This window comes from Stegostoma tigrinum, chromosome 15 (genome assembly GCF_030684315.1).
Source record: "Stegostoma tigrinum isolate sSteTig4 chromosome 15, sSteTig4.hap1, whole genome shotgun sequence".
In the NCBI taxonomy this organism is placed as follows: domain Eukaryota; kingdom Metazoa; phylum Chordata; class Chondrichthyes; order Orectolobiformes; family Stegostomatidae; genus Stegostoma; species Stegostoma tigrinum.
The window spans coordinates 15,621,406-15,646,484 of NC_081368.1; the positions used below are offsets into that span (position 1 = coordinate 15,621,406).

The 25,079-nt window shown below is 44.7% G+C and overlaps 15 non-coding genes and 8 pseudogenes across 15 annotated transcripts; all 23 read left to right on the forward strand.

Moving 5' to 3' along the window:
* The first annotated feature begins 80 nt into the window (after positions 1–80).
* LOC132210598 (small nucleolar RNA U3) lies at positions 81–283 on the forward strand (annotated as a pseudogene).
* Positions 284–2,025: 1,742 nt separating this feature from the next.
* LOC132210588 (small nucleolar RNA U3) lies at positions 2,026–2,240 on the forward strand. Its single transcript, XR_009446733.1, has one exon. It is a non-coding gene; the product is annotated as a small nucleolar RNA U3 (small nucleolar RNA).
* A 376-nt stretch (positions 2,241–2,616) lies between these two features.
* On the forward strand, positions 2,617–2,830 carry LOC132210596 (small nucleolar RNA U3). Its single transcript, XR_009446741.1, has one exon. It is a non-coding gene; the product is annotated as a small nucleolar RNA U3 (small nucleolar RNA).
* Positions 2,831–3,010: 180 nt separating this feature from the next.
* LOC132210606 (small nucleolar RNA U3) lies at positions 3,011–3,213 on the forward strand (annotated as a pseudogene).
* Positions 3,214–3,969: 756 nt separating this feature from the next.
* Positions 3,970–4,184, forward strand: LOC132210584 (small nucleolar RNA U3). The gene has a single exon (XR_009446729.1). It is a non-coding gene; the product is annotated as a small nucleolar RNA U3 (small nucleolar RNA).
* A 377-nt stretch (positions 4,185–4,561) lies between these two features.
* LOC132210594 (small nucleolar RNA U3) lies at positions 4,562–4,775 on the forward strand. Its single transcript, XR_009446739.1, has one exon. It is a non-coding gene; the product is annotated as a small nucleolar RNA U3 (small nucleolar RNA).
* A 179-nt stretch (positions 4,776–4,954) lies between these two features.
* LOC132210607 (small nucleolar RNA U3) lies at positions 4,955–5,157 on the forward strand (annotated as a pseudogene).
* Positions 5,158–5,913: 756 nt separating this feature from the next.
* LOC132210582 (small nucleolar RNA U3) lies at positions 5,914–6,128 on the forward strand. The gene has a single exon (XR_009446727.1). It is a non-coding gene; the product is annotated as a small nucleolar RNA U3 (small nucleolar RNA).
* A 378-nt stretch (positions 6,129–6,506) lies between these two features.
* LOC132210595 (small nucleolar RNA U3) lies at positions 6,507–6,720 on the forward strand. The gene has a single exon (XR_009446740.1). It is a non-coding gene; the product is annotated as a small nucleolar RNA U3 (small nucleolar RNA).
* A 179-nt stretch (positions 6,721–6,899) lies between these two features.
* On the forward strand, positions 6,900–7,102 carry LOC132210599 (small nucleolar RNA U3; annotated as a pseudogene).
* Positions 7,103–8,844: 1,742 nt separating this feature from the next.
* Positions 8,845–9,059, forward strand: LOC132210585 (small nucleolar RNA U3). The gene has a single exon (XR_009446730.1). It is a non-coding gene; the product is annotated as a small nucleolar RNA U3 (small nucleolar RNA).
* A 376-nt stretch (positions 9,060–9,435) lies between these two features.
* LOC132210592 (small nucleolar RNA U3) lies at positions 9,436–9,649 on the forward strand. Its single transcript, XR_009446737.1, has one exon. It is a non-coding gene; the product is annotated as a small nucleolar RNA U3 (small nucleolar RNA).
* A 179-nt stretch (positions 9,650–9,828) lies between these two features.
* LOC132210600 (small nucleolar RNA U3) lies at positions 9,829–10,031 on the forward strand (annotated as a pseudogene).
* A 1,742-nt stretch (positions 10,032–11,773) lies between these two features.
* Positions 11,774–11,988, forward strand: LOC132210586 (small nucleolar RNA U3). The gene has a single exon (XR_009446731.1). It is a non-coding gene; the product is annotated as a small nucleolar RNA U3 (small nucleolar RNA).
* Positions 11,989–12,364: 376 nt separating this feature from the next.
* On the forward strand, positions 12,365–12,578 carry LOC132210590 (small nucleolar RNA U3). Its single transcript, XR_009446735.1, has one exon. It is a non-coding gene; the product is annotated as a small nucleolar RNA U3 (small nucleolar RNA).
* Positions 12,579–12,757: 179 nt separating this feature from the next.
* LOC132210601 (small nucleolar RNA U3) lies at positions 12,758–12,960 on the forward strand (annotated as a pseudogene).
* A 1,742-nt stretch (positions 12,961–14,702) lies between these two features.
* LOC132210583 (small nucleolar RNA U3) lies at positions 14,703–14,917 on the forward strand. The gene has a single exon (XR_009446728.1). It is a non-coding gene; the product is annotated as a small nucleolar RNA U3 (small nucleolar RNA).
* A 376-nt stretch (positions 14,918–15,293) lies between these two features.
* LOC132210591 (small nucleolar RNA U3) lies at positions 15,294–15,507 on the forward strand. Its single transcript, XR_009446736.1, has one exon. It is a non-coding gene; the product is annotated as a small nucleolar RNA U3 (small nucleolar RNA).
* A 179-nt stretch (positions 15,508–15,686) lies between these two features.
* On the forward strand, positions 15,687–15,889 carry LOC132210602 (small nucleolar RNA U3; annotated as a pseudogene).
* A 1,742-nt stretch (positions 15,890–17,631) lies between these two features.
* LOC132210587 (small nucleolar RNA U3) lies at positions 17,632–17,846 on the forward strand. Its single transcript, XR_009446732.1, has one exon. It is a non-coding gene; the product is annotated as a small nucleolar RNA U3 (small nucleolar RNA).
* A 374-nt stretch (positions 17,847–18,220) lies between these two features.
* LOC132210593 (small nucleolar RNA U3) lies at positions 18,221–18,434 on the forward strand. Its single transcript, XR_009446738.1, has one exon. It is a non-coding gene; the product is annotated as a small nucleolar RNA U3 (small nucleolar RNA).
* Positions 18,435–18,613: 179 nt separating this feature from the next.
* LOC132210603 (small nucleolar RNA U3) lies at positions 18,614–18,816 on the forward strand (annotated as a pseudogene).
* A 2,255-nt stretch (positions 18,817–21,071) lies between these two features.
* LOC132210597 (small nucleolar RNA U3) lies at positions 21,072–21,289 on the forward strand. The gene has a single exon (XR_009446742.1). It is a non-coding gene; the product is annotated as a small nucleolar RNA U3 (small nucleolar RNA).
* The last annotated feature ends 3,790 nt before the right edge of the window (positions 21,290–25,079 follow it).

Below are 25,079 nucleotides of genomic sequence, written 5' to 3' on the forward strand. Positions count from 1 at the left end.
TAGGCCCAAAACATCAGCTTTTGTGCTTCTGAGATGCTGCTTGGCCTGTTGTGTTCATCCAGCCCCACACTTTGTTATCTCGGATTCTCCAGCATTTGCAGTTCCCATTATCTCAGAGGGTTCTTGAGTGTCTGGTCTCACAAGCCGCCAGCAGGATTTATAGTGTTCTCTTCTGAGCAGCAAGTTGGTCTGGAGTGTTGCTTCACGCAGCTGCTCTTGACCTTTGATGATTGTTCTTACTCTCTTATGGGGAGTTAGAGGAAGAGAATGCGTTCTGAGTGGTTTTTGTTTGTAGGTAATAGATGGTTTTGGGAAGGTTGCTGGGGAGACTAGTACCCGTGACCACTGCCTGAAAGTTAGAGGGTGTCAACTTTGAACCGAAGTGCAGAGATGTTTCTTCAGCCAGAGCGTGGTGGGTGTGGGCCTGTGGATTTCATTGTGACAGAGTACAGTGGAGGCTGGGACGTTAAATGTCTTCAAGGCAGATGTTGATAATTTGTTGATCTCGCGAGGAATTAAGGACTACGGGGAGAATACGGCTAAGTGGCGTCGAGATGCCCGTCACCCGTGATTAAATGGCGGAGTGGTCTCAATGGGCCGAATGGCCTTACTTCCACGACTATGTCTTGTGGTCATATGGGAAATAGTTGAACTTTTCTCCTCTCCAACAGCCGGCCAGATTGTACCTATTTCCAATGTCCACTAATTGCTGACTTTCTGGTCCTCTCCATTCACCCCTTTCTTTATTTGTAGCTTTCTCTACGCCACATCCAGTCCTGAACAAAAGCAATACCCAAAATGTTGACAGCTCCTTACCTGCAGATGCTGTCTGACTTGCTGTGTTTTTGCAGCCACCAGTTTGTCTGTCGGACTGTGACCTGGTGGTCATGTGATTTCTAACTTTATTGGATTCTGCATACGTGTTGGGAGTGTCATGTTGCGGCTGTAGACGACAATGGTTAGGTCACTTTTGGAATACTGCTTATAATTCTTATCTCCCTGCTGAAGGAAAGATGTTTTAAACTTGAAAGGGTGCAGAAAAGATTTACAAAGATGTTGGCAGGGCTTGAGGGAGAGTTTGAATAGGCTGGGGCTATTTTCCTTGGAGTGACAGAAGCTGGGGGATGACCTTACAGATGTTTATAAAAGCAGTAGGACATGAATAGGATGAATAACCAGCATCTTTTTCCCCAGGTAGGGCAGCCCTAATCTCGAGGGCATTGGGTTAAGGTGAGAGGGGAAAGATTGAGACGGGATACAAGGGTCAATTTTCTTTACGCAGAGGGTAGTGTGTGGATGGAATGAGCTGCCAGGTGAAGTGGTGGAGCCAGGTACAATTACAACATTTAAAAGGCATCTGGGTAGTTATATGAGTAGGAAGGATTCATTTGCCAAATGTTGAAACAAGATCACGGGGGAGAAGGGGAAGAGCATAGTCCCCACCAGAAATGCTGGACACAGTGAGGGGCTCAGTGAAACTCAACCTTTTCATTTTCTTTTTTCATTCACGGGAGGGCTTTGCTGGAAAGGCAGCATTTTATTGCCCATCCCTAATTGCCCAGGATGCAGTTAGGAGTCAACCACATTTCCGTACTTCTGGAGGTAAGGATGTCAGTTTCCTTCCCTAAAGGGCACTGGTGAAGCAGACGGGTTTCTCCGACAATCGACAGTGGACTCACGATCATCATTAGATTGTCAAATCATTCTATGACTTATCCAGCAATAATACAATGTCGCTCTGAGTCATGAATATGCAAGTGTTGGTGACTCTGCCTACTCATTGACAGTGATGCACCTTTGATTGGTCAGCTGAAAAGTCTGTAGGAATCAGAGAATGGGGATCAAGATAGTTTCAATATAATAATTGGGAAATAACCTGATTGCATGTGTTTAATTTACAAAACAATATAAATTAAAGGACTTGCGACAATACAAATAGAAGAGACATTGATGAATGCAAACAGTAAGAGTAACTGTGATGTGTGTCTGCGCTATTGCGATGTGATTTGGAGTGGTGCTGTTGTTAAGATGATACTCTTAGGGATCATTTCTATAGTTGTTGCCTAGAGAAATGGGTTCTTGAGTGTCCGGTCTCACAAGCCACGAGTAGGATTGAGAGTGTTTTCTTCTGAGCATGAAGTTCGTCTGGAGTGTTGCTTTGTGCAGCTGCTCTTGACCTTTGATGATTGTTCTTACTCTTCTTATGGGGAGTTAGAGGAAGAGAATGCATTCTGAGTGGTTTGTTGCCTGTATAGTCGTGAACTACAGTCTTGAGGTTTTTTTTTTTCCCCCGCCAGCCTGACAGTACCTATTATTCTTACCTCCAGTACTTGCTGTTGCTGTCCTTTGGCAGTGGGTGGGGTTTGTATTGTGCCGTGTGAGAACTTACCTTGTGCGGCAGCGGGGTCTTTATTTTTAGCGCAGGGTGTCCGTGAAGGCAGCGTGAGCCAGTCCGGAACTCATATATTCTGAGCACGTAGATTCAATTTACAGTACAATGTCAATGTAAAGACTTACAGCAATACATATGGAAAAGAAATTGATGAGTCGGAATGGTAATGCTGACTTGATGTGTGTCTGTGCTATTGCGATGTGATTTTGAGGAGTGATTTTCTTAAGACTATACTCTTAGGCGTCATTTCTATAGTAGTTGGTGAGAGAAATGGGTTCTTGAGTGTCTGGTCTCACAAGCCATGAGGAGGATTGAGAGTGTTCTCTTCTGAGCAGGAAGTTGGTCTGGAGTGTTGCATTTAGCTGCTGCTCTTGACCTTTGATGAGTGTTCTTACTCTCTTATGGGGAGTTAGAGGAGGAGAATGCCTTCTGGGTGGTTTTGTTATTATGTAGTGACGCCCTGTGGTGGGTTTGATGGAAACACAGGCCCAGAAAGGCAACAAAGGGTTCTTGACTAGTAGCTCTCTGATGATGGGTCTAGGCCCAAAACATCAGCTTTTGTGCTTCTGAGATGCTGCTTGGCCTGTTGTGTTCATCCAGCCCCACACTTTGTTATCTCGGATTCTCCAGCATTTGCAGTTCCCATTATCTCAGAGGGTTCTTGAGTGTCTGGTCTCACAAGCCGCCAGCAGGATTTATAGTGTTCTCTTCTGAGCAGCAAGTTGGTCTGGAGTGTTGCTTCACGCAGCTGCTCTTGACCTTTGATGAGTGTTCTGACTCTCTTGTTGGGGGTTAGAGGAAAAGACCACATTCTAAGTGGTTACTTGGATAGTAGGAACTGCTGATGCTGGAGAATCTGAGGTGTGAAGCTGCATGAGCGCAGCAGGCAAAGCAGCATCAGAGGAGCAGGAAAGCTTTGACGTTTTGGGTCAGGACCCTTCTTCAGGGCGGGTTGCTCTTCCAAGAGTCAGCATGAGCTCAATGGACCGGATATCCTGCCTCCACACTGTGGGGATTCTATGAAATATTTGTAAATATAGTCTTTTACTAGAAATGTCTTTCTTGTTTGTTGGATAGAGTCAAATTCCAATGTCTGTTTGTTTCTTTATTTCCCACTTTTCAGAGCTGAACTGCTTCAGAGACTAGGTATATATATCAGGATGTTTTTATGAATATTTGAAATTTAAAAAACTCCTGGGTCTGTGTGGGATGCTCTTCAGAGGGTTGGTGCAGTTTTAATAGGCCAAATAGTTCTACGGCTTATTCGTAAACGATGCAATATCGCTCTGAGTCATGAATATGCAAGTGTTGGTGATTCCGCATACTGATTTACAGGGATGCACTTCTGATTGGTCAACTGAATAGTCTATGGTAATCAGAGTTTGAGGATCAAGACGGTTTCAAGATAATAATTGGAAAAATAACCTGATCTCGTGTTTCTAATTCACAGTACAATGTACTAATGGAATGTACAATGTACAATACTAATGGAAAGGAAATTGATGAATGCAAACAGTAACAGTAACTGTGATGTGTGTCTGTGCTATTGCGATGTGATTTGGAGTGGTGCTGTTGTTAAGATGATACTCTTAGGGATCATTTCTATAGTAGTTGCCTAGAGAAATGGGTTCTTGAGTGTCTGGTCTCACAAGCCACGAGGAGAATTGAGAGTGTTTTCTTCTGAGCATGAAGTTGGTCTGGAGTGTTGCTTTGTGCAGCTGCTCTTGACCTTTGATGATTGTTCTTACTCTTCTTATGGGGAGTTAGAGGAAGAGAATGCATTCTGAGTGGTTTGTTGGCTGTATAGTCATGGACTACAGTCTTGAGCTTTGTTTTTTTTTCCCCACCAGCCTGACAGTACCTATTATTCTTACCTCCAGTACTTGCTGTTGCTGTCCTTTGGCAGTGGGTGGGGTTTGTATTGTGCCGTGTGAGAACTTACCTTGTGCGGCAGCGGGGTCTTTATTTTTAGCGCAGGGTGTCCGTGAAGGCAGCGTGAGCCAGTCCGGAACTCATATATTCTGAGCACGTAGATTCAATTTACAGTACAATGTCAATGTAAAGACTTACAGCAATACATATGGAAAAGAAATTGATGAGTCGGAATGGTAATGCTGACTTGATGTGTGTCTGTGCTATTGCGATGTGATTTTGAGGAGTGATTTTCTTAAGACTATACTCTTAGGCGTCATTTCTATAGTAGTTGGTGAGAGAAATGGGTTCTCGAGTGTCTGGTCTCACAAGCCATGAGGAGGATTGAGAGTGTTCTCTTCTGAGCATGAAGTTGGTCTGGAGTGTTGCATTTAGCTGCTGCTCTTGACCTTTGATGAGTGTTCTTACTCTCTTATGGGGAGTTAGAGGAGGAGAATGCCTTCTGAGTGGTTTGTTATTATGTAATGACGCCCTGTGGTGGGTTTGATGGAAACACAGGCCCAGAAAGGCAACAAAGGGTTCTTGACTAGTAGCTCTCTGATGATGGGTCTAGGCCCAAAACATCAGCTTTTGTGCTTCTGAGATGCTGCTTGGCCTGTTGTGTTCATCCAGCCCCACACTTTGTTATCTCGGATTCTCCAGCATTTGCAGTTCCCATTATCTCAGAGGGTTCTTGAGTGTCTGGTCTCACAAGCCGCCAGCAGGATTTATAGTGTTCTCTTCTGAGCAGCAAGTTGGTCTGGAGTGTTGCTTCACGCAGCTGCTCTTGACCTTTGATGAGTGTTCTGACTCTCTTGTTGGGGCTTAGAGGAAAAGACCACATTCTAAGTGGTTACAGAGATAGTAGGAACTGCTGATGCTGGAGAATCTGAGGTGTGAAGCTGCATGAGCGCAGCAGGCAAAGCAGCATCAGAGGAGCAGGAAAGCTTTGACGTTTTGGGTCAGGACCCTTCTTCAGGGCGGGTTGCTCTTCCAAGAGTCAGCATGAGCTCAATGGACCGGATATCCTGCCTCCACACTGTGGGGATTCTATGAAATATTTGTAAATATAGTCTTTTACTAGAAATGTCTTTCTTGTTTGTTGGATAGAGTCAAATTCCAATGCCTGTTTGTTTCTTTATTTCCCACTTTTCAGAGCTGAACTGCTTCAGAGACTAGGTATATATATCAGGATGTTTTTATGAATATTTGAAATTTAAAAAACTCCTGGGTCTGTGTGGGATGCTCTTCAGAGGGTTGGTGCAGTTTTAATAGGCCAAATAGTTCTACGGCTTATTCGTAAACGATGCAATATCGCTCTGAGTCATGAATATGCAAGTCTTGGTGATTCCGCATACTGATTTACAGGGATGCACTTCTGATTGGTCAACTGAATAGTCTATGGTAATCAGAGTTTGAGGATCAAGACGGTTTCAAGATAATAATTGGAAAAATAACCTGATCTTGTGTTTCTAATTCACAGTACAATGTACTAATGGAATGTACAATGTACAATACTAATGGAAAGGAAATTGATGAATGCAAACAGTAACAGTAACTGTGATGTGTGTCTGTGCTATTGCGATGTGATTTGGAGTGGCACTGTTGTTAAGATGATACTCTTAGGGATCATTTCTATAGTCGTTGCCTAGAGAAATGGGTTCTTGAGTGTCCGGTCTCACAAGCCACGAGGAGGATTGAGAGTGTTTTCTTCTGAGCATGAAGTTGGTCTGGAGTGTTGCTTCGTGCAGCTGCTCTTGACCTTTGATGATTGTTCTTACTCTTCTTATGGGGAGTTAGAGGAAGAGAATGCATTCTGAGTGGTTTGTTGGTGGTATAGTCATGAGCTACAGTCTTGAGCTTTGTTTTTTTTTTCCCCGCCAGCCTGACAGTACCTATTATTCTTACCTCCAGTACTTGCTGTTGCTGTCCTTTGGCAGTGGGTGGGGTTTGTATTGTGCCGTGTGAGAACTTACCTTGTGCGGCAGCGGGGTCTTTATTTTTAGCGCAGGGTGTCCGTGAAGGCAGCGTGAGCCAGTCCGGAACTCATATATTCTGAGCACGTAGATTCAATTTACAGTACAATGTCAATGTAAAGACTTACAGCAATACATATGGAAAAGAAATTGATGAGTCGGCATGGTAATGCTGACTTGATGTGTGTCTGTGCTATTGCGATGTGATTTTGAGGAGTGATTTTCTTAAGACTATACTCTTAGGCGTCATTTCTATAGTAGTTGGTGAGAGAAATGGGTTCTTGAGTGTCTGGTCTCACAAGCCATGAGGAGGATTGAGAGTGTTCTCTTCTGAGCATGAAGTTGGTCTGGAGTGTTGCATTTAGCTGCTGCTCTTGACCTTTGATGAGTGTTCTTACTCTCTTATGGGGAGTTAGAGGAGGAGAATGCCTTCTGAGTGGTTTGTTATTATGTAATGATGCCCTGTGGTGGGTTTGATGGAAACACAGGCCCAGAAAGGCAACAAAGGGTTCTTGACTAGTAGCTCTCTGATGATGGGTCTAGGCCCAAAACATCAGCTTTTGTGCTTCTGAGATGCTGCTTGGCCTGTTGTGTTCATCCAGCCCCACACTTTGTTATCTCGGATTCTCCAGCATTTGCAGTTCCCATTATCTCAGAGGGTTCTTGAGTGTCTGGTCTCACAAGCCGCCAGCAGGATTTATAGTGTTCTCTTCTGAGCAGCAAGTTGGTCTGGAGTGTTGCTTCACGCAGCTGCTCTTGACCTTTGATGATTGTTCTTACTCTCTTATGGGGAGTTAGAGGAAGAGAATGCGTTCTGAGTGGTTTTTGTTTGTAGGTAATAGATGGTTTTGGGAAGGTTGCTGGGGAGACTAGTACCCGTGACCACTGCCTGAAAGTTAGAGGGTGTCAACTTTGAACCGAAGTGCAGAGATGTTTCTTCAGCCAGAGCGTGGTGGGTGTGGGCCTGTGGATTTCATTGTGACAGAGTACAGTGGAGGCTGGGACGTTAAATGTCTTCAAGGCAGATGTTGATAATTTGTTGATCTCGCGAGGAATTAAGGACTACGGGGAGAATACGGCTAAGTGGCGTCGAGATGCCCGTCACCCGTGATTAAATGGCGGAGTGGTCTCAATGGGCCGAATGGCCTTACTTCCACGACTATGTCTTGTGGTCATATGGGAAATAGTTGAACTTTTCTCCTCTCCAACAGCCGGCCAGATTGTACCTATTTCCAATGTCCACTAATTGCTGACTTTCTGCTCCTCTCCATTCACCCCTTTCTTTATTTGTAGCTTTCTCTACGCCACATCCAGTCCTGAACAAAAGCAATACCCAAAATGTTGACAGCTCCTTACCTGCAGATGCTGTCTGACTTGCTGTGTTTTTGCAGCCACCAGGTTGTCTGTCGGACTGTGACCTGGTGGTCATGTGATTTCTAACTTTATTGGATTCTGCATACGTGTTGGGAGTGTCATGTTGCGGCTGTAGACGACAATGGTTAGGTCACTTTTGGAATACTGCTTATAATTCTTATCTCCCTGCTGAAGGAAAGATGTTTTAAACTTGAAAGGGTGCAGAAAAGATTTACAAAGATGTTGGCAGGGCTTGAGGGAGAGTTTGAATAGGCTGGGGCTATTTTCCTTGGAGTGACAGAAGCTGGGGGATGACCTTACAGATGTTTATAAAAGCAGTAGGACATGAATAGGATGAATAACCAGCATCTTTTTCCCCAGGTAGGGCAGCCCTAATCTCGAGGGCATTGGGTTAAGGTGAGAGGGGAAAGATTGAGACGGGATACAAGGGTCAATTTTCTTTACGCAGAGGGTAGTGTGTGGATGGAATGAGCTGCCAGGTGAAGTGGTGGAGCCAGGTACAATTACAACATTTAAAAGGCATCTGGGTAGTTATATGAGTAGGAAGGATTCATTTGCCAAATGTTGAAACAAGATCACGGGGGAGAAGGGGAAGAGCATAGTCCCCACCAGAAATGCTGGACACAGTGAGGGGCTCAGTGAAACTCAACCTTTTCATTTTCTTTTTTCATTCACGGGAGGGCTTTGCTGGAAAGGCAGCATTTTATTGCCCATCCCTAATTGCCCAGGATGCAGTTAGGAGTCAACCACATTTCCGTACTTCTGGAGGTAAGGATGTCAGTTTCCTTCCCTAAAGGGCACTGGTGAAGCAGACGGGTTTCTCCGACAATCGACAGTGGACTCACGATCATCATTAGATTGTCAAATCATTCTATGACTTATCCAGCAATAATACAATGTCGCTCTGAGTCATGAATATGCAAGTGTTGGTGACTCTGCCTACTCATTGACAGTGATGCACCTTTGATTGGTCAGCTGAAAAGTCTGTAGGAATCAGAGTATGGGGATCAAGATAGTTTCAATATAATAATTGGGAAATAACCTGATTGCATGTGTTTAATTTACAAAACAATATAAATTAAAGGACTTGCGACAATACAAACAGAAGAGACATTGATGAATGCAAACAGTAAGAGTAACTGTGATGTGTGTCTGTGCTATTGCGATGTGATTTGGAGTGGTGCTGTTGTTAAGATGATACTCTTAGGGATCATTTCTATAGTTGTTGCCTAGAGAAATGGGTTCTTGAGTGTCCGGTCTCACAAGCCACGAGGAGGATTGAGAGTGTTTTCTTCTGAGCATGAAGTTCGTCTGGAGTGTTGCTTTGTGCAGCTGCTCTTGACCTTTGATGATTGTTCTTACTCTTCTTATGGGGAGTTAGAGGAAGAGAATGCATTCTGAGTGGTTTGTTGGCTGTATAGTCATGGACTACAGTCTTGAGGTTTGTTTTTTTTTCCCACCAGCCTGACAGTACCTATTATTCTTACCTCCAGTACTTGCTGTTGCTGTCCTTTGGCAGCGGGTGGGGTTTGTGTTGTGCCGTGTGAGAACTTACCTTGTGCGGCAGCGGGGTCTTTATTTTTAGCGCAGGGTGTCCGTGAAGGCAGCGTGAGCCAGTCCGGAACTCATATATTCTGAGCACGTAGATTCAATTTACAGTACAATGTCAATGTAAAGACTTACAGCAATACATATGGAAAAGAAATTGATGAGTCGGAATGGTAATGCTGACTTGATGTGTGTCTGTGCTATTGCGATGTGATTTTGAGGAGTGATTTTCTTAAGACTATACTCTTAGGCGTCATTTCTATAGTAGTTGCCTAGAGAAATGGGTTCTTGAGTGTCTGGTCTCACAAGCCATGAGGAGGATTGAGAGTGTTCTCTTCTGAGCAGGAAGTTGGTCTGGAGTGTTGCATTTAGCTGCTGCTCTTGACCTTTGATGAGTGTTCTTACTCTCTTATGGGGAGTTAGAGGAGGAGAATGCCTTCTGGGTGGTTTGTTATTATGTAGTGACGCCCTGTGGTGGGTTTGATGGAAACACAGGCCCAGAAAGGCAACAAAGGGTTCTTGACTAGTAGCTCTCTGATGATGGGTCTAGGCCCAAAACATCAGCTTTTGTGCTTCTGAGATGCTGCTTGGCCTGTTGTGTTCATCCAGCCCCACACTTTGTTATCTCGGATTCTCCAGCATTTGCAGTTCCCATTATCTCAGAGGGTTCTTGAGTGTCTGGTCTCACAAGCCGCCAGCAGGATTTATAGTGTTCTCTTCTGAGCAGCAAGTTGGTCTGGAGTGTTGCTTCACGCAGCTGCTCTTGACCTTTGATGATTGTTCTTACTCTCTTATGGGGAGTTAGAGGAAGAGAATGCGTTCTGAGTGGTTTTTGTTTGTAGGTAATAGATGGTTTTGGGAAGGTTGCTGGGGAGACTAGTACCCGTGACCACTGCCTGAAAGTTAGAGGGTGTGAACTTTGAACCGAAGTGCAGAGATGTTTCTTCAGCCAGAGCGTGGTGGGTGTGGGCCTGTGGATTTCATTGTGACAGAGTACAGTGGAGGCTGGGACGTTAAATGTCTTCAAGGCAGATGTTGATAATTTGTTGATCTCGCGAGGAATTAAGGACTACGGGGAGAATACGGCTAAGTGGCGTCGAGATGCCCGTCACCCGTGATTAAATGGCGGAGTGGTCTCAATGGGCCGAATGGCCTTACTTCCACGACTATGTCTTGTGGTCATATGGGAAATAGTTGAACTTTTCTCCTCTCCAACAGCCGGCCAGATTGTACCTATTTCCAATGTCCACTAATTGCTGACTTTCTGCTCCTCTCCATTCACCCCTTTCTTTATTTGTAGCTTTCTCTACGCCACATCCAGTCCTGAACAAAAGCAATACCCAAAATGTTGACAGCTCCTTACCTGCAGATGCTGTCTGACTTGCTGTGTTTTTGCAGCCACCAGGTTGTCTGTCGGACTGTGACCTGGTGGTCATGTGATTTCTAACTTTATTGGATTCTGCATACGTGTTGGGAGTGTCATGTTGCGGCTGTAGACGACAATGGTTAGGTCACTTTTGGAATACTGCTTATAATTCTTATCTCCCTGCTGAAGGAAAGATGTTTTAAACTTGAAAGGGTGCAGAAAAGATTTACAAAGATGTTGGCAGGGCTTGAGGGAGAGTTTGAATAGGCTGGGGCTATTTTCCTTGGAGTGACAGAAGCTGGGGGATGACCTTACAGATGTTTATAAAAGCAGTAGGACATGAATAGGATGAATAACCAGCATCTTTTTCCCCAGGTAGGGCAGCCCTAATCTCGAGGGCATTGGGTTAAGGTGAGAGGGGAAAGATTGAGACGGGATACAAGGGTCAATTTTCTTTACGCAGAGGGTAGTGTGTGGATGGAATGAGCTGCCAGGTGAAGTGGTGGAGCCAGGTACAATTACAACATTTAAAAGGCATCTGGGTAGTTATATGAGTAGGAAGGATTCATTTGCCAAATGTTGAAACAAGATCACGGGGGAGAAGGGGAAGAGCATAGTCCCCACCAGAAATGCTGGACACAGTGAGGGGCTCAGTGAAACTCAACCTTTTCATTTTCTTTTTTCATTCACGGGAGGGCTTTGCTGGAAAGGCAGCATTTTATTGCCCATCCCTAATTGCCCAGGATGCAGTTAGGAGTCAACCACATTTCCGTACTTCTGGAGGTAAGGATGTCAGTTTCCTTCCCTAAAGGGCACTGGTGAAGCAGACGGGTTTCTCCGACAATCGACAGTGGACTCACGATCATCATTAGATTGTCAAATCATTCTATGACTTATCCAGCAATAATACAATGTCGCTCTGAGTCATGAATATGCAAGTGTTGGTGACTCTGCCTACTCATTGACAGTGATGCACCTTTGATTGGTCAGCTGAAAAGTCTGTAGGAATCAGAGTATGGGGATCAAGATAGTTTCAATATAATAATTGGGAAATAACCTGATTGCATGTGTTTAATTTACAAAACAATATAAATTAAAGGACTTGCGACAATACAAACAGAAGAGACATTGATGAATGCAAACAGTAAGAGTAACTGTGATGTGTGTCTGTGCTATTGCGATGTGATTTGGAGTGGTGCTGTTGTTAAGATGATACTCTTAGGGATCATTTCTATAGTTGTTGCCTAGAGAAATGGGTTCTTGAGTGTCCGGTCTCACAAGCCACGAGGAGGATTGAGAGTGTTTTCTTCTGAGCATGAAGTTCGTCTGGAGTGTTGCTTTGTGCAGCTGCTCTTGACCTTTGATGATTGTTCTTACTCTTCTTATGGGGAGTTAGAGGAAGAGAATGCATTCTGAGTGGTTTGTTGGCTGTATAGTCATGGACTACAGTCTTGAGGTTTGTTTTTTTTTCCCACCAGCCTGACAGTACCTATTATTCTTACCTCCAGTACTTGCTGTTGCTGTCCTTTGGCAGCGGGTGGGGTTTGTGTTGTGCCGTGTGAGAACTTACCTTGTGCGGCAGCGGGGTCTTTATTTTTAGCGCAGGGTGTCCGTGAAGGCAGCGTGAGCCAGTCCGGAACTCATATATTCTGAGCACGTAGATTCAATTTACAGTACAATGTCAATGTAAAGACTTACAGCAATACATATGGAAAAGAAATTGATGAGTCGGAATGGTAATGCTGACTTGATGTGTGTCTGTGCTATTGCGATGTGATTTTGAGGAGTGATTTTCTTAAGACTATACTCTTAGGCGTCATTTCTATAGTAGTTGGCGAGAGAAATGGGTTCTCGAGTGTCTGGTCTCACAAGCCATGAGGAGGATTGAGAGTGTTCTCTTCTGAGCATGAAGTTGGTCTGGAGTGTTGCATTTAGCTGCTGCTCTTGACCTTTGATGAGTGTTCTTACTCTCTTATGGGGAGTTAGAGGAGGAGAATGCCTTCTGAGTGGTTTGTTATTATGTAATGACGCCCTGTGGTGGGTTTGATGGAAACACAGGCCCAGAAAGGCAACAAAGGGTTCTTGACTAGTAGCTCTCTGATGATGGGTCTAGGCCCAAAACATCAGCTTTTGTGCTTCTGAGATGCTGCTTGGCCTGTTGTGTTCATCCAGCCCCACACTTTGTTATCTCGGATTCTCCAGCATTTGCAGTTCCCATTATCTCAGAGGGTTCTTGAGTGTCTGGTCTCACAAGCCGCCAGCAGGATTTATAGTGTTCTCTTCTGAGCAGCAAGTTGGTCTGGAGTGTTGCTTCACGCAGCTGCTCTTGACCTTTGATGATTGTTCTTACTCTCTTATGGGGAGTTAGAGGAAGAGAATGCGTTCTGAGTGGTTTTTGTTTGTAGGTAATAGATGGTTTTGGGAAGGTTGCTGGGGAGACTAGTACCCGTGACCACTGCCTGAAAGTTAGAGGGTGTCAACTTTGAACCGAAGTGCAGAGATGTTTCTTCAGCCAGAGCGTGGTGGGTGTGGGCCTGTGGATTTCATTGTGACAGAGTACAGTGGAGGCTGGGACGTTAAATGTCTTCAAGGCAGATGTTGATAATTTGTTGATCTCGCGAGGAATTAAGGACTACGGGGAGAATACGGCTAAGTGGCGTCGAGATGCCCGTCACCCGTGATTAAATGGCGGAGTGGTCTCAATGGGCCGAATGGCCTTACTTCCACGACTATGTCTTGTGGTCATATGAGAAATAGTTGAACTTTTCTCCTCTCCAACAGCCGGCCAGATTGTACCTATTTCCAATGTCCACTAATTGCTGACTTTCTGCTCCTCTCCATTCACCCCTTTCTTTATTTGTAGCTTTCTCTACGCCACATCCAGTCCTGAACAAAAGCAATACCCAAAATGTTGACAGCTCCTTACCTGCAGATGCTGTCTGACTTGCTGTGTTTTTGCAGCCACCAGGTTGTCTGTCGGACTGTGACCTGGTGGTCATGTGATTTCTAACTTTATTGGATTCTGCATACGTGTTGGGAGTGTCATGTTGCGGCTGTAGACGACAATGGTTAGGTCACTTTTGGAATACTGCTTATAATTCTTATCTCCCTGCTGAAGGAAAGATGTTTTAAACTTGAAAGGGTGCAGAAAAGATTTACAAAGATGTTGGCAGGGCTTGAGGGAGAGTTTGAATAGGCTGGGGCTATTTTCCTTGGAGTGACAGAAGCTGGGGGATGACCTTACAGATGTTTATAAAAGCAGTAGGACATGAATAGGATGAATAACCAGCATCTTTTTCCCCAGGTAGGGCAGCCCTAATCTCGAGGGCATTGGGTTAAGGTGAGAGGGGAAAGATTGAGACGGGATACAAGGGTCAATTTTCTTTACGCAGAGGGTAGTGTGTGGATGGAATGAGCTGCCAGGTGAAGTGGTGGAGCCAGGTACAATTACAACATTTAAAAGGCATCTGGGTAGTTATATGAGTAGGAAGGATTCATTTGCCAAATGTTGAAACAAGATCACGGGGGAGAAGGGGAAGAGCATAGTCCCCACCAGAAATGCTGGACACAGTGAGGGGCTCAGTGAAACTCAACCTTTTCATTTTCTTTTTTCATTCACGGGAGGGCTTTGCTGGAAAGGCAGCATTTTATTGCCCATCCCTAATTGCCCAGGATGCAGTTAGGAGTCAACCACATTTCCGTACTTCTGGAGGTAAGGATGTCAGTTTCCTTCCCTAAAGGGCACTGGTGAAGCAGACGGGTTTCTCCGACAATCGACAGTGGACTCACGATCATCATTAGATTGTCAAATCATTCTATGACTTATCCAGCAATAATACAATGTCGCTCTGAGTCATGAATATGCAAGTGTTGGTGACTCTGCCTACTCATTGACAGTGATGCACCTTTGATTGGTCAGCTGAAAAGTCTGTAGGAATCAGAGTATGGGGATCAAGATAGTTTCAATATAATAATTGGGAAATAACCTGATTGCATGTGTTTAATTTACAAAACAATATAAATTAAAGGACTTGCGACAATACAAATAGAAGAGACATTGATGAATGCAAACAGTAAGAGTAACTGTGATGTGTGTCTGTGCTATTGCGATGTGATTTGGAGTGGTGCTGTTGTTAAGATGATACTCTTAGGGATCATTTCTATAGTTGTTGCCTAGAGAAATGGGTTCTTGAGTGTCTGGTCTCACAAGCCACGAGGAGGATTGAGAGTGTTTTCTTCTGAGCATGAAGTTGGTCTGGAGTGTTGCTTTGTGCAGCTGCTCTTGACCTTTGATGATTGTTCTTACTCTTCTTATGGGGAGTTAGAGGAAGAGAATGCATTCTGAGTGGTTTGTTGGCTGTATAGTCATGGACTACAGTCTTGAGGTTTGTTTTTTTTTCCCACCAGCCTGACAGTACCTATTATTCTTACCTCCAGTACTTGCTGTTGCTGTCCTTTGGCAGCGGGTGGGGTTTGTATTGTGCCGTGTGAGAACTTACCTTGTGCGGCAGCGGGGTCTTTATTTTTAGCGCAGGGTGTCCGTGAAGGCAGCGTGAGCCAGTCCGGAACTCATATATTCTGAGCACGTAGATTCAATTTACAGTACAATGTCAATGTAAAGACTTACAGCAATACATATGGAAAAGAAATTGATGAGTCGGAATGGTAATGCTGACTTGATGTGTGTCTGTGCTATTGCGATGTGATTTTGAGGAGTGATTTTCTTAAGACTATACTCTTAGGCGTCATTTCTATAGTAGTTGGCGAGAGAAATGGGTTCTCGAGTGTCTGGTCTCACAAGCCATGAGGAGGATTGAGAGTGTTCTCTTCTGAGCATGAAGTTGGTCTGGAGTGTTGCATTTAGCTGCTGCTCTTGACCTTTGATGAGTGTTCTTACTCTCTTATGGGGAGTTAGAGGAGGAGAATGCCTTCTGAGTGGTTTGTTATTATGTAATGACGCCCTGTGGTGGGTTTGATGGAAACACAGGACCAGAAAGGCAACAAAGGGTTCTTGACTAGTAGCTCTCTGATGATGGGTCTAGGCCCAAAACATCAGCTTTTGTGCTTCTGAGATGCTGCTTGGCCTGTTGTGTTCATCCAGCCCCACACTTTGTTATCTCGGATTCTCCAGCATTTGCAGTTCCCATTATCTCAGAGGGTTCTTGAGTGTCTGGTCTCACAAGCCGCCAGCAGGATTTATAGTGTTCTCTTCTGAGCAGCAAGTTGGTCTGGAGTGTTGCTTCACGCAGCTGCTCTTGACCTTTGATGATTGTTCTTACTCTCTTATGGGGAGTTAGAGGAAGAGAATGCGTTCTGAGTGGTTTTTGTTTGTAGGTAATAGATGGTTTTGGGAAGGTTGCTGGGGAGACTAGTACCCGTGACCACTGCCTGAAAGTTAGAGGGTGTCAACTTTGAACCGAAGTGCAGAGATGTTTCTTCAGCCAGAGCGTGGTGGGTGTGGGCCTGTGGATTTCATTGTGACAGAGTACAGTGGAGGCTGGGACGTTAAATGTCTTCAAGGCAGATGTTGATAATTTGTTGATCTCGCGAGGAATTAAGGACTACGGGGAGAATACGGCTAAGTGGCGTCGAGATGCCCGTCACCCGTGATTAAATGGCGGAGTGGTCTCAATGGGCCGAATGGCCTTACTTCCACGACTATGTCTTGTGGTCATATGGGAAATAGTTGAACTTTTCTCCTCTCCAACAGCCGGCCAGATTGTACCTATTTCCAATGTCCACTAATTGCTGACTTTCTGGTCCTCTCCATTCACCCCTTTCTTTATTTGTAGCTTTCTCTACGCCACATCCAGTCCTGAACAAAAGCAATACCCAAAATGTTGACAGCTCCTTACCTGCAGATGCTGTCTGACTTGCTGTGTTTTTGCAGCCACCAGTTTGTCTGTCGGACTGTGACCTGGTGGTCATGTGATTTCTAACTTTATTGGATTCTGCATACGTGTTGGGAGTGTCATGTTGCGGCTGTAGACGACAATGGTTAGGTCACTTTTGGAATACTGCTTATAATTCTTATCTCCCTGCTGAAGGAAAGATGTTTTAAACTTGAAAGGGTGCAGAAAAGATTTACAAAGATGTTGGCAGGGCTTGAGGGAGAGTTTGAATAGGCTGGGGCTATTTTCCTTGGAGTGACAGAAGCTGGGGGATGACCTTATAGATGTTTATAAAAGCAGTAGGACATGAATAGGATGAATAACCAGCATCTTTTTCCCCAGGTAGGGCAGCCCTAATCTCGAGGGCATTGGGTTAAGGTGAGAGGGGAAAGATTGAGACGGGATACAAGGGTCAATTTTCTTTACGCAGAGGGTAGTGTGTGGATGGAATGAGCTGCCAGGTGAAGTGGTGGAGCCAGGTACAATTACAACATTTAAAAGGCATCTGGGTAGTTATATGAGTAGGAAGGATTCATTTGCCAAATGTTGAAACAAGATCACGGGGGAGAAGGGGAAGAGCATAGTCCCCACCAGAAATGCTGGACACAGTGAGGGGCTCAGTGAAACTCAACCTTTTCATTTTCTTTTTTCATTCACGGGAGGGCTTTGCTGGAAAGGCAGCATTTTATTGCCCATCCCTAATTGCCCAGGATGCAGTTAGGAGTCAACCACATTTCCGTACTTCTGGAGGTAAGGATGTCAGTTTCCTTCCCTAAAGGGCACTGGTGAAGCAGACGGGTTTCTCCGACAATCGACAGTGGACTCACGATCATCATTAGATTGTCAAATCATTCTATGACTTATCCAGCAATAATACAATGTCGCTCTGAGTCATGAATATGCAAGTGTTGGTGACTCTGCCTACTCATTGACAGTGATGCACCTTTGATTGGTCAGCTGAAAAGTCTGTAGGAATCAGAGTATGGGGATCAAGATAGTTTCAATATAATAATTGGGAAATAACCTGATTGCATGTGTTTAATTTACAAAACAATATAAATTAAAGGACTTGCGACAATACAAACAGAAGAGACATTGATGAATGCAAACAGTAAGAGTAACTGTGATGTGTGTCTGTGCTATTGCGATGTGATTTGGAGTGGTGCTGTTGTTAAGATGATACTCTTAGGGATCATTTCTATAGTTGTTGCCTAGAGAAATGGGTTCTTGAGTGTCCGGTCTCACAAGCCACGAGGAGGATTGAGAGTGTTTTCTTCTGAGCATGAAGTTCGTCTGGAGTGTTGCTTTGTGCAGCTGCTCTTGACCTTTGATGATTGTTCTTACTCTTCTTATGGGGAGTTAGAGGAAGAGAATGCATTCTGAGTGGTTTGTTGGCTGTATAGTCATGAACTACAGTCTTGAGGTTTTTTTTTCCCCCACCAGCCTGACAGTACCTATTATTCTTACCTCCAGTACTTGCTGTTGCTGTCCTTTGGCAGTGGGTGGGGTTTGTATTGTTCCGTGTGAGAACTTACCTTGTGCGGCAGCGGCGTCTTTATTTTTAGCGCAGGGTGTCCGTGAAGGCAGCGTGAGCCAGTCCGGAACTCATATATTCTGAGCACGTAGATTCAATTTACAGTACAATGTCAATGTAAAGACTTACAGCAATACAAATGGAAAAGAAATTGATGAGTCGGAATGGTAATGCTGACTTGATGTGTGTCTGTGCTATTGCGATGTGATTTTGAGGAGTGATTTTCTTAAGACTATACTCTTAGGCGTCATTTCTATAGTAGTTGCCTAGAGAAATGGGTTCTTGAGTGTCTGGTCTCACAAGCCATGAGGAGGATTGAGAGTGTTCTCTTCTGAGCAGGAAGTTGGTCTGGAGTGTTGCATTTAGCTGCTGCTCTTGACCTTTGATGAGTGTTCTTACTCTCTTATGGGGAGTTAGAGGAGGAGAATGCCTTCTGGGTGGTTTGTTATTATGTAGTGACGCCCTGTGGTGGGTTTGATGGAAACACAGGCCCAGAAAGGCAACAAAGGGTTCTTGACTAGTAGCTCTCTGATGATGGGTCTAGGCCCAAAACATCAGCTTTTGTGCTTCTGAGATGCTGCTTGGCCTGTTGTGTTCATCCAGCCCCACACTTTGTTATCTCGGATTCTCCAGCATTTGCAGTTCCCATTATCTCAGAGGGTTCTTGAGTGTCTGGTCTCACAAGCCGCCAGCAGGATTTATAGTGTTCTCTTCTGAGCAGCAAGTTGGTCTGGAGTGTTGCTTCACGCAGCTGCTCTTGACCTTTGATGAGTGTTCTTACTCTCTTATGGGGAGTTAGAGGAAGAGAATGCGTTCTGAGTGGTTTTTGTTTGTTGGTAATAGATGGTTTTGGGAAGGTTGCTGGGGAGACTAGTACCCGTGACCACTGCCTGAAAGTTAGAGGGTGTCAACTTTGAACCGAAGTGCAGAGATGTTTCTTCAGCCAGAGCGTGGTGGGTGTGGGCCTGTGGATTTCATTGTGACAGAGTACAGTGGAGGCTGGGACGTTAAATGTCTTCAAGGCAGATGTTGATAATTTGTTGATCTCGCGAGGAATTAAGGACTACGGGGAGAATACGGCTAAGTGGCGTCGAGATGCCCGTCACCCGTGATTAAATGGCGGAGTGGTCTCAATGGGCCGAATGGCCTTACTTCCACGACTATGTCTTGTGGTCATATGGGAAATAGTTGAACTTTTCTCCTCTCCAACAGCCGGCCAGATTGTACCTATTTCCAATGTCCACTAATTGCTGACTTTCTGCTCCTCTCCATTCACCCCTTTCTTTATTTGTAGCTTTCTCTACGCCACATCCAGTCCTGAACAAAAGCAATACCCAAAATGTTGACAGCTCCTTACCTGCAGATGCTGTCTGACTTGCTGTGTTTTTGCAGCCACCAGTTTGTCTGTCGGACTGTGACCTGGCGGTCATGTGATTTCAACTTTACTGGATTCTGCATGTGTACAGTGGATGCAGTGTACCACATTGGCTGTTGTGCAGGTGAACCTCTGCTTGATGTGGAAAGTCATCTTCGGGCCAGGGATGGGGGTGTGAGGGCGGAGGTGTGGCGGCAGGTGTAGCATTTCCTGCGGTTGTAGGGGAAACTGCTGGGTGTGGTGGGGCTGGAGGGGAGTGTGGAGCGGCAGAGGGAGTCGCGGAGAGAGTGGTCCCTCTGGAAGGCAGACAAGGGTGGGGGTGGGAAAAATGTCTTTACTGGTTGCCTTGATTTTCCACTAATCCCCACATAATCATTGGGTATCATCTGGTTTTGGCACTATTACTGTGGGTGAGCTCCAGTCTCTACAGCTGAATTTGATTTTGTTGCACGTGTTCAAACTCTTTTTGAATCTATGCCAACTTATGAGGGTTAGACCTGTAAGGATGCTGCTTAATTGGAACAGCATTTCCTGTATCTGTCATGCATCATTAGTACTTCTCAGCTTATTCCCATGTATCTCCCCATGTGAGTGTAATAACTTTGAGATCACTTTGAATTTCCTCTGGAAGATAATTCATTAATTTATCCCAATCTTTGACAAATTTCTGATTGTCCAATTTAATTTGAGGAGCTTCCAATTCAGAATCATCTGAACTTGGTTCTTTACTCTGTGTGGTACTAGATACAACACATTGTCCTTTTGTTTGCCTTCCCTATCAAAATACCTTGTGAACAAATTCACATGACAAACTTTGTGAGATTTTTTTCTATCCGGCATTCTTATCAGATAGTTCACCTCATTCAATTTCCTTTCAATTTGATAAGGCACACTAAACCTTCCTTATAAAGATTCACCCACCACTGCTAGTAACACTGACGCTTTATCTCCACGAGCAAAATTACAAATTATTGATTTCTTGTCTGGTCCCTGTTTCATCATATGCTGTGCTAGTTTCAATCTCGACAACTCTTCCGCTCTATTTAATTTTTCCCTAAAGTATGATACATAGTCCAAATATGGTGGTCTCTGAACTCTACTTATTCCATGTTCGGCAAACTGTATGGCGAAGATGGGACAAGCAATTTATATTTCTAAGTGGGACTTACTCCAAGGACATTGGCAAGTGCCTTCATCCCAGAGTGAAAGGAATTGTGGCTTTTGTGATGCCAAATGGACCATGCCAGTTTAAAATCATGCCTTTTGGTCTGAAAAATGCACCAGCCACATTTGAAAGACTAACTGATAGTCATTTTGGGATGACTCGATTGTGTGGCGCACATCAATGATCAGGTGATCGTGTGTCACACATAAATGGCAGGTGGACTCGATGGGCCAAATGGCCTTACTTCCTCTCCTATATCTTACAGGGTTGTCCCAGTGACTCTGCCTCATGATTTACAGGGATACCACTTTTGATTGGCCAATTGAATAGGGTATGGTAATCAGGGTTTGTGTATCAGATGGTTTCAATGTAATCGTTGGGAAAAATAACCTGAGCGCACAGATTCAATTTACCGTGCAATGTAAATGAAAAGACTTACAGCAATACAAATGGAAAAGAAATCAATGAGTCAGAACGGTAATGCTGACCGTGATATATGTCGGTGCTATAGCCATGTGATTTTGAGTGGTACTTTTGTTGTGATTATTCTTTTAGGAATAATTTCTATAGTTGTTTCCTGGAGAAATGGGTTCTTGAGTGTTTGGTATCACAAGCCATGAGGAGGATTTAGAGTATTCTTTTTCTCAGCAGGAAGTTGGTCTGGAGTGTTGCTTATTTTTACAACTGCTCTTTACCTTTGATGAGTGTTCTGACTCCCTTGTGGGCAGTTAGAGGAAGAGAATGCTTTCTTAGTGGTTTGTTATTTGTAAGTTACAACAGGTTTGAGTTAATGGCTGTCAGCAGGTAAGGTATTAGGTCTGTTTGCCTTTGTTGCTGGAGGTGGGTGGGGTCCCTGCCTACCAGGTCATGCCTGTTGCTATTGTTCACCAATCACCACCATTTTCATTCCCCTTACTTTTTATCTGCAGCTTCCCCATACCACCACCACTACCTTTCCCCCCCATCTAGTCCTGAAGAAGTGTAATGGCCTGAAACATTAACACTTCCTTTCCTCCAGATAATCTCTGGTTTGCTGTGTTCTTTCAGCATCCTGTTTGTCTGTTGGACTATAGCCTGGTATCGTGTGATTGCTAACTTCATTGGATAGTGCATTGAGTACGTCCATTAGGAGGTCATGCTGTACAGGACATTGGTAGGTCACTTTTGGAATACTGCTTGCAATTCTGGTCTGCCTGCTACAGGAAAGATGTTAAACTTGAAAGGGTTCAGAAAAGATTTACAAGGATGTTGGCAGGACTGGAGATCTTGAGAGAGAGGCTGAATAGGCTGGGGCTATTTGCCTTGAAGCATCAGAAGCTGCAAGTCTATAATAAATTATGGGGAGCACAAATAGGGCGAATAGCTGAGGTCATTTTGCCGGGATAGGGTGGTCCAAATCTAGGGACCACAGGTTTAAGGTGAGAGAGGAAAGATTGATAAGAGACCTAAGGGGCTACCTTTCACACAGAGGGTGGTGCATGTATGGAATGCACTGCCAGAGGAAATGGAAAGGTTTAGAGGGCTATGGGCCAAATGTTGGCAAGTGAGGCTAGAATAATTTAGGTGCGCAGCATAGATATACCTAGTCATAGCCAGATGTTCCTATCCACTCAAGGACTCGTTTCCTTTGTGTGTCTCGTACGTTCACATTATGATCCACTGACGTCAATCCAATATTCTTCTCTGACCACTGCCTCTTGCTGGGGGTGGGCAAGCAAATGCAGAAGCTGAACATGAAACTGTAGACCCCAGAACATATGAAGGAAATCACAAGAGATTGTACAAGTTGGTGAACTGTGAAACCCCTTGTTGACTCTCCAGCAGACTGTGGGAAACAGTCTGAGGGCATATCAAGACATTCTTTATCCTCAAAAGTGTTCAGAAAATTTGTTGTTTAAGGAACAGTTGTTGGGAGTGATGAGTAAATATGTCCCTCTGAGACAGGCAAGAAGGGGTAAGATAAAGGAACCTTGGATGACGAGAGCGGTGGAGCTTCTTGTGAAAAGGAAGAAGGTAGCTTACATAAGGTGGAGGAAGCTAGGGTCAAGTTCAGCTAGAGAGGATTACATGCAGGCAAGGGAGGAGCTCAAAAATGGTCTGAGGAGAGCCAGGAGGGGGCACGAGAAAGGCTTGGCAGAAGGAATCCGGGAAAACACAAAGGCATTTTACACTTACGTGAGGAATAAGAGAATGATCAAAGAAAGAGTAGGGCCAATCAGGGATAGCATAGGGAACTTGTGTGTGGAGCCTGAGGAGGTAGGGGAAGCCCTAAATGAGTTTTTTGCTTCTGTCTTTACGAAAGAAACGAACGTTGTAGTGAATGAAACCTTTGAAGAGCAGGTGTGCATGCTGGAATGGATAGAGATAGAGGAAGCTGATGTGCTGAAAATTTTGTCAAACATTAAGATTGACAAGTCGCCAGGCCCGGACCAGATTTGTCCTCGGCTACTTTGGGAAGCGAGAAATGCAATTGCTTCGCCACTTGCGAAGATCTTTGCATCCTCGCTCTCCACTGGAGTTGTACCTGAGGATTGGAGAGAGGCAAATGTAATTCCTCTCTTCAAGAAAGGAAATAGGGAAATCCCCGGCAATTATAGACCAGTAAGTCTCACGTCTGTCGTCTGCAAGGTGTTAGAAAGGATTCTGAGGGATAAGATTTATGACCATCTGGAAGAGCATGGCTTGATCAAATACAGTCAACACGGCTTTGTGAGGGGTAGGTCATGCCTTACAAACCTTATCGAGTTTTTTGAGGATGTGACTAGAAAAGTTGATGAGGGTCGAGCTGTGGATGTGGTGTATATGGACTTCAGTAAGGCATTTGATAAGGTTCCCCATGGAAGGCTCATTCAGAAGGTCAGGAGGAATGGGATACAGGGGAACTTAGCTGCTTGGATACAGAATTGGCTGGCCAACAGAAGACAGCGAGTGGTAGTAGAAGGAAAATATTCTGCCTGGAAGTCAGTGGTGAGTGGGGTTCCACAGGGCTCTGTCCTTGGGCCTCTACTGTTTGTCATTTTTATTAATGACTTGGATGAGGGGATTGAAGGATGGGTCAGCAAGTTTGCAGACGACACAAAGGTCGGAGGTGTCGTTGACAGTGTAGAGGGCTGTTGTAGGCTGCAGCGGGACATTGACAGGATGCAGAGATGGGCTGAGAGGTGGCAGATGGAGTTCAACCTGGATAAGTGCGAGGTGATGCATTTTGGAAGGTCGAATTTGAAAGCTGAGTACAGGATTAAGGATAGGATTCTTGGCAGCGTGGAGGAACAGAGGGATCTTGGTGTGCAGATACATAGATCCCTTAAAATGGCCACCCAAGTGGACACGGTTGTTAAGAAAGCATATGGTGTTTTGGCTTTCATTAACAGGGGGATTGAGTTTAAGAGTCGTGAGATCTTGTTGCAGCTCTATAAAACTTTGGTTAGACCGCACTTGGAATACTGTGTCCAGTTCTGGGCGCCCTATTATAGGAAAGATGTGGATGCTTTGGAGACGGTTCAGAGGAGGTTTACCAGGATGCTGCCTGGACTGGAGGGCTTATCTTATGAAGAGAGGTTGACTGAGCTCGGTCTCTTTTCATTGGAGAAAAGGAGGAGGAGAGGGGACCTAATTGAGGTATACAAGATAATGAGAGGCATAGATAGAGTTGATAGCCAGAGACTATTTCCCAGGGCAGAAATGGCTAGCACGAGGGGTCATAGTTTTAAGCTGGTTGGTGGAAAGTATAGAGGGGATGTCAGAGGCAGGTTCTTTACGCAGAGAGTTGTGAGAGCATGGAATGCGTTGCCAGCAGCAGTTGTGGAAGCAAGGTCATTGGGGTCATTTAAGAGACTGCTGGACATGTATATGGTCACAGAAATTTGAGGGTGCATACATGAGGATCAATGGTCGGCACAACATTGTGGGCTGAAGGGCCTGTTCTGTGCTGTACTGTTCTATGTTCTATGTTCTAAAATGACGGAGAGACGGGAATAACTATCCAAACTCCAGAAAACCATGTAGAAATTACTCCTGCTGCAGACGAGATGAGACATGCTTACATTTCTTCTTTCAGAAGGTGCGCAAAGAGAACTTTGGATGGTTCAGTAACGTCATCTCAGTTTGACATTCTGAGGATTAGTAAACCCTTTTATGCCAGACGGTATGACGCGAAACCCACAGACAGCACAGTCGTGCAATCATTCCTGTTGTCTATCATGGAGGTCTTAGACAGCATGTGGGAGAGGCTGGACCAGCTGCTATCTCTGAATGAGCTGACCATGGCCCTCAACTCCTTAGAAAGGAATAAAACTCCTGGAAACAGCAGTTTACTGACCGATTTGTATTCAGCTCCATGGGACTTGATTGGCCAGGAGCAGTTGGAGGTGGACAACTGTACACTTCTGTCAGATCAAATGTGCAACCCATGAGGAAGAATGTCATAGCTCTTGTCTACAAATGGAAGAGATATGAAATTAGAAATTGGTGACACAGACCCATCCCCCAATACCTAGTTTGCCTTATAGACCAGGCCATCTGCTCGAAAGGTCACATGTTACTTATGC